At 36.0% G+C, this 7964-nt stretch overlaps 1 protein-coding gene across 1 annotated transcript in view; it reads left to right on the top strand.

Moving 5' to 3' along the window:
- The first annotated feature begins 845 nt into the window (after positions 1-845).
- The window catches only part of Bcat (Branched chain amino acid transaminase), a 51496-nt gene continuing 44377 nt past the window's right edge, over positions 846-7964 (top strand). Inside the window, exon 1 of the mRNA XM_083123655.1 lies at positions 846-1059. The gene's annotated coding sequence lies outside the window, so the exon portion shown is untranslated. The remainder of the gene's footprint in view (positions 1060-7964) is intronic.

The raw sequence follows: 7964 nt of genomic DNA, 5'->3' as shown, positions 1-7964 counted from the left end.
CAACAACAGCTATTAAACTAGTAACAAAAAAAAAAACTTGACGAAATTTCTATTACCAACCTACCTACAATTTTCTTGTGAACACTTTAATACATTTAAAATATCAGCACTGTGTCATGAAAACTTCAATGGAAAGCAGCCTGCTGTTGTCTCGGCTCGGCGAGTTGTTCAGTTACAGAATGGCGTTCTTTTTCTAATCCACAACAAGACTGCATACTTTTCAACAAGGAAATATTTCATGACTGGACCGTTAATGAACACGAATGATTTCTCAATTGTGTGTGTTAGATAGTTAAGAAATTCTAAACGATATTCCTTTAATTCCATTTTCTGTGAGAGGGATAAAAACATCCCTGGCAGGAATAAAAATAATAATCATTTGCCAGGGATAAATATTCTTGTGGGAGGAACCCCCCGTTAATTCGCACACTGCTAATAACTACCTCCCCCAACACAAACGTTCAGAAGTCTTGTCGCGGTGCCACGCGCTTTCGATTACACTAAACGCTTTCCGTTCCAAATCACATTCCGAATTGTCAAAAATTTTCAAGCAAACTACAGTATGACGCAAATACAACTAACTCCAACGTTCTATATACAACAGCAAGCACACCCCTTGCACGTTTTGACGTCAGGAGATGTTTCAATCTTCCCGATTTCCTCGACAAATAAACAAAAGAGATGTTGAAATCTTATCGTGTAACCAAGTCAAGTATGAGTCCCCATATCTTGTGGTGGATTTCGTTAAAAGAAACTTGTTTAAAATAAAAGGTCATGCTCTTTAACCTACAGCCTTATCTACGAACGTCGATCTACGTAGCAGCACAGTTAGATTTCTGTCCTTATGGAAGTAACCCATTAGCATTTCAACATCAACGAAAAACGCACAACCATAGGTTCCTTTCCAGTGCAGAAGTGAAACATGCGTACAAGGAATATAGTGTATAATTCGTGTGATTATTCCCTACGAATTAATTTATCAATATTGTCACTTATGTTTTTATTATTAGTGTGGTGCATTATTGTAGTTTGATTGTATTTTTTTTCATATATTTATAGGTAAGTACACTTTTCTACATTACTAAGTTAATAAAGTATGAAAAATAATCGTTCTCAGTTCGTATATTCCCGAAAAAATTAATGCTGTAGCGCACAAGCAAAGTGTGAACCATGTGGCGTTAAGTAGCACCAATAGTAAAGTTTACTTTACTTAGAAGCATAAGTGTCCTGAAGGAGGGCAGGAGAGGGCCCCCTTGTTCCCCCTGAAAATTGAATGTCAGGCATTATGACGTATCACATCCATAATTTCATTTCAATGAAATGACTGATAATTGCAAGTAAGATCAGTATAGTTTTCTCATGTTTCAAATTCAAGCAGTTTTGAGAGAAACAGCACTGAAGAAAAACCTTACTTGTCGCTCCTATAACAAAATTCGTGAGAAGAGACTTAGGAGAGGAACATTCTTTGATTTGATTTGAATTTAAAATTTTGGGAGCGTCAGCACTTAGGCTATTTTGCTCCCGTCACATTATACGGGGGCCAGCCCCTTATCATTACACATAACAACTCTAACGTTGCATAATTAAAAAAAATTAAAATGTTCTGACTTTCGTTAAAAGCTGAGGCTGTAAAGGGGCACTCAGCACACATAAGGACAAAAGAACAGGACAATACAAACAAAATTATACTGGCCATGTGGTCAGTCGCCAGAGCCTCGTTAGTCTTTAGTCCAGGGTGCACTAACGTGGAAGTGAGGTTGACATTTGGGTGTACTACGTGGAAGGTCACCCCTTACACCCCAGGAACATTCTTAGCACTACAGCGATCTTGAGGTTGTGCATACATTAGTAAAAAAAATACTTACACTTAGTCACAAGATATTAACTTTCTCGCATTTCGAGGTTACGAACACTTAGGTCTCCCATACTGTTTTCTCCATTCCACGATCCAAAGCTGAAGTAGAACAATTCACAACAATGGTTCAGAGGATAGGACGTCTGATTACGACGTTAGTGACCTCAAGTGGAATTTTCCTACAATGTGGCTTCATAAAGTGACCCAAGGTCACCAGGTATCCAACAAACATTTACTTGTAAAGTAACAATTTATTGTTAGTTTCTAAACATCTCTACTCTCCACCATAATCCGTCTATGGTACGCTCTTACCTCGCCGCTTAAAAATACGTATTACGTAAACTTACTTTTGCCGGATTCTATCAAAATCGTAAATACATATTTGGAATATCAACACATTAACTTGGTTAAATTGGTGTCTTAGTGTGCAATACGCCTGTCAGATATCTGTTCGAAAGTTACTTTGCGGAATTTGTGAAAAGTATGAATCAAGGTACGAAATCCTGAAACACGGAGAGGATTTCTTCAATGATCTTATCCCAAAATCCTCCCTCGCAGTGAAATTCGTATCGTATCGAAGGTTGAAGTACATAATGGGTATGCGTAACAGATTCCCAAATGAATGTTTCTCATCACCTCACATTACGAAATAAACAGAACAGGGTGGCTACCCTGAAATCAAGTAAATTGCAGGTAATTTTGAGAATTTAAAGAGCGGTGCTAAGATCTTGAATCAAGGGGTGTGATGTGGTGTAGAGATTACTTCGAGGGGTGCTAATGGAATTACATTTGGAGGCGGGGGAGCAATTAAAAAAATAGTTTCATCACATAATACATAATGGCTCGAAGCGTTTATATTATTACTATCCCGTTTAGCTCATTCAATACAGTGAAATCATAATTAAATACTATTATCCTCCATCCACTGTAAGCAAAAACCACGTGAGTTATGGAAAATAGTTCCTTTCCTGTGCACGTTAGTTCTGGTATTAATTTGCCGATGAATATATTGGTGACAACTGTACAGCTCATAATATAAGATCTCACAATTGCAATATATTAGCAGCAACGTTCAGTGGTATGGTTTTATCACACGCACTATATTCCTCCGCGAAATGTTCCTGCACGGAAGCCACATGCATTTGTTTACACAGATTTCGTTCTTCCAGCGGACAGAGAATAAATTATTCTTTTTTTCGTTATATGCGTAAAAAGTAGTGCAAAATCAGGACTTGTCCAATATTTTATATGTCAATATAACGAAATATTCTTTAAAAAAAAACGATATAATACAATGAAATATTTTCAAAATGACTAAAGTTGAGGTTAGTTTGTTTTGAAGTCCACTTTATGTACAGATAGGCTAATCGGAATTGGACCTACAGTTTATTAAAGTGGTATCTGGAGCATTTGTGCCTCCACCAGGTATCGAATCCCTTGGATACAAGATGAGCTTTAACGCGTTCATTAATGCGTTTACTTCGTATGTACATTCATCGGCTTTGAGATGATAATAAATTCTGATTAATCTCTGCAATGCATATTTAAAACATTAATTAGAATCACCATTAGGCAATCAAAGTGTTGGGTTCAGAAAAACATGGCAGGTTATTCAAATCAGATAGTTTGGCCTTCTCTGACCGTAGCATGCCAACGCGATATGGAAGAAGTTCAAAGGCTACAATGATTTCATAATGCAATTCTGATCTGGGTTTCCTCATGTGTAGCAGATCCATTACATAGTAAAACTTTTACTTAACCTTTTTACCTACTTTACAGAATTGTAATCTATTTAAATATAATAATCATATTTTAATTTTAAAGTGCCTGTGAGTTACACAGTGGCGGAGGAACAGGAGGGTACAGAGGTAAATTGTACCCCTTCAAAATTTTAGGGTCGTGTAGAGTACCATCTAAAGCCATCAATTCACATTGTACCACCTGAAAATTTGTCTGACAAATGCAAATATATTACCAAAAACATGCAATTGGGATTAAGAAATATTATTCACGATTTTTTTTTAAAAAAACTGACATATATTTAATACAATGATCCTGGTTCCTTGTGTAAGAGGTTTCAATAAATGTTAAACTTTCAGAAACGTATGAACCTAGAGATCACATTGAAAGATAAAGAAATGAAAAAGTCAAATGAACCGAGCACATGCTGCAATTTTTTCTTGTATCATACCAATATTTTTGAAAATAGCAATTTTCAAATGTGCGTAATGATTTGCTAGTAGAAGCATACAAATTTGGAAATTCAATAAAAAACTGAAGAGGGTATGGCGAGGGTTATCTGAGGCCCAATAATGTGTTGACTATATCTCGCTTTCATACATTCACAAACACACATATGAGACTTTATGTTAATTTTGCACCACTTCAAATCAAAAAATGTTAATGTGCCACTGCTTATGAATACCAGGTCAAAACCAGACTTATTTATGTACCGAAATCTCGAACCAACATCGTTCAGATATCCCAACACTGAATGAGTAAAAAATGATCATACATTAGTGGTAAATGGCAGGAGCTAGGAATAGATAGAATATTGTTAATGAATACAAGAAAACCATAAAGTTGCAATAGAAGAAGTGAAAAGCTTGTCTTTATAGTTATTCCTAATACAGAAGATTTTGGCTATGTACAAATTCTATAATGCTCAAATCTCTTCCATGCAACCTACTATATGAGTTAACGGAACGATGTTCTGTGTCATAAATTAACTAATGAATAAATTACCAAGTTTGTTGAATATTGTGTGTTTTGATTTTATTTATTTGGTTTATTTTTCTTTGCTTTTCTGTCACTTATCGTGAAGATAAGGATGAGTGATGATATGATGAAATTGATGAAGAGACACTCATGCCCAGGTCGGGATTCGAACCTGGGACCCCTTTTGAGAGACGATATATCTGAAAGAGGAATTCGGGAGTATTAACATCCTCCAATGCCAATGCCAAAACCACTAATGTGATAATCTTACTTTTGAGATAAAGCATTTTAATACTCAAGATCCCGGAAAGGTGCCGTCCTAATTCCGAAAATTTGCTGCCTGAACAGGAATAACCTAGAAGGGCTATGTCCTAATTGCGAACATATTTTTATGCATTGGGACTCATAACTTCTCTCACTTCCTGTCTTTTTCATTAATTTTTGAAAGTGACTCAGTTCCACACTTGAAGTGCCTTGTGGGTCACAGTTGGAACGTATAAAAATCCACACGATTACAGTCATCGTTGGAAGTACGAGAATTTAATAATAAATATGTGATCTATTTTTTATACGACTACGTACTGCACAATTCTTAACTAAAAAGGGCTTTGTAAATTAATAATACATGAACTTCGTGAATTAATAATATAATTTGTAACTTTTGCCTAATCTTTAAATTCAAATTTCAAAACATATGACTGACCGCTATTACAAATTTAGGAATATCACCAATCTTCCTTGTACTTATTAGTGCTCCTTGTGCAATAAAACATATGTCTTCTTCCTCTCTACATCTTCCAGGTTCATTCCTATTCTAAGAATCGTGCCATTGGACTTTTCTGCCTCAACCCTTAAGCTTTTTATAAGGTCTTCCACAATTGGGTGTGACCTACCTAGTTCACTATTGATTCTGTGGTTCCAGCCTTCCATTGCATTATTTGTTCGGTGCCTTCGGTTGAAGCCGTTCCTTTTGGCACAAAGGTGTTTTCCAGAAACTATCATAGGATTATGCAGATAGACTGAAAGGGTGAAATGACCTTGAAATAATTTACAAAGTAGAAGGTCAATCATGTTGGTTTTTGTTGCTAGTCAAACGAGCTGCCACTATCTTTACTTGTTTTTGAAAACAAGTTTCTCAGTTCCATTTGTTCGCAATTAGGACATGGCAATTATTTCTCACTTTATGCTCTAGGACTATTTAGGCGTTCTTCCCAATCAGGACTGTTCGCAATTAGGACACAACCCCCGGAAAAGAAAAATAAATAGGTTTTACATTTGGATAAATATGATCATCGGTAAAATATGTATAAGGTATAAGTTAGCATACGAATCTATCAACCAGAAGTAGTCAGGAACAGCACTGGGTGAAAAAGTCAAAATTTGCACATTCGTGGTTTCGGCATTGGTGCAACGATATATCAAAGGCAAGCTTTGGGCACCTAAGAAAATGACAAGCCTGGAGAAAGGAGAATGGACACGTTTTGTTTTAATCCCCCATGCCTGGTTAGACGACTATTTAGAATTATTTTAGTGACCTACCTTTTTGACTGAGATTTTTAGAGCTTTCATATCAGAGTTCTAATTATTGACGTATGGTGAATTATGAACTTTCCTCACTAAAGTTCAATGTCGTGTTAAAGCAGATTGCCACAGACAATCTCTGTTCTGCATCAACTCGTTAAGTGTGTTTTCAAAGTCTGGTAATGTCAAGTTTTTAAAAACGAACCCGAAAGCTGTTTTTAAAAAGTAAGAAAAATCGAAACCCGATTTACAGTTTCCACACAGAGTGCTATGTATTCTATGCCAAGCAAAAATAGCTCCCTTGACAATGTGGCTGGTCACACAGAGTTGCGTAAGCTACGTTAGTTACGTTCTCTACCCTAGCTGCGTCAGGAGTGCTCGATTCTGGGCTATTTTTTGAAGACTTTGCAGAGAACGAGGATGTGCAGTAGACTCGCGCTCAGATGCCTACTACAGAGCGTTCATTTTGGCTCTGGGCCGAGATACAACTTTGAACAACTCTTATAACAGAGGTTAGTACTCGTTATGCAATATAAATATAATTGCCTACATCTACATGCTAAAGGTATATGTGCGTAAATAAGCGAGACGTTACGGAACGAAAATGCCAGCAGTTTAGCCATGTCACGCCATGTAACGCGGTATCTCGACCCAGAACGAAAACAAACGCACTGTACTTGACATCTTAACCACTAGTGCTTCCTCAGTTTTCTTCAGAATAGCAGCAACAACGTTTCTTGAGCAGTTAAATGAAGAATTGCTTGTAGTGATAAAAGATTATCAAACTGATTCGTATTCACTCGAAAATAATTTTAAATTTGACTTCATCTTGACCTTGGTTCTTTTAAAATTCACGTCTCATCTTCATTTACGATTACACAACGAAAGTTACAAAACCAAATCATCATTAGAATCATCACTGGACACCTTATCCGCTAACAGAAGTAATGAGTTTCGTAGTCACGGACACTTTTTGGGTTGTAACGATTCATTTGAGATTCAATGGTATTGTTACGACCCAGAAGTTTCCGTGAATGTACGAAACATAGCGTCCTGTGCATAGCTACAAACCGAACGAACTTAGCATACTCTGTGTTGTCGCAGTACTACACATGGTACATGACATGGTAGTTGTTTACGCAAAAGGAGACTTTGAGGTTGGCATATTTAAAACAAAAGTGTTTTAAACAACTTGTTTTTTTCACAAATGTTTAAAACGTTTAAAACAAAGTGTTTTAAAAATGTTTTTCAGACTTGTTTAAAACACATTTTGATACTTGATGTTTCATAGTTTGTGGTTATTTGTGCGTCTTGTAACTTTACCTTTTCATTCAATCCGTGTCATCTTCTTTATTGGGCATAGAAATCTGTTCAGTGACTGAAAATGTACATCAAATAACAAAGAAACATATCGTGATGATATGTGGGCCACGTTTATAACACCTGGCTATATTTTTTTTACAAGTCTTTAAAACATTTTAAAATTGAAAACTATGTGGTTGAAACTGTGTTGTTCTTCACTTAACATACGTACTGAACATAGTTGTTAATGTCAATATTTCGTTGCATTCACGATAAAATGTCGTAATAAGAAAAACAGAGTAGTTACCACGTGACTGAGTGCGACCTGGCAACTGTGGATTAGTTGAAGCTTCTCGAACAGCCTACATGAGAGATTTAAGACTAACATAAATGTGTACTTTAAGAAGTTAATCAAACGTTTACTTTGAAATTGGAACACAGTCCATCCCTGGATGATTAACAGATTTCTCATTAATCACTATTCTTAGAGAATAAGTCTTCTTGGAATTGTGTTTTAAACGTTTTATTTGTTTAAAACTTTGTTGTTTCTTTTATAAAAAACACATTT

This window comes from Lepisma saccharinum, chromosome 6 (assembly GCF_977018435.1).
Source record: "Lepisma saccharinum chromosome 6, izLepSacc3.1, whole genome shotgun sequence".
Taxonomy (NCBI): Eukaryota; Metazoa; Arthropoda; class Insecta; order Zygentoma; family Lepismatidae; genus Lepisma; species Lepisma saccharinum.
The sequence above is the reverse complement of the archived record's forward strand: the minus strand, read 5'-3'. Positions and strand labels throughout refer to the sequence as shown.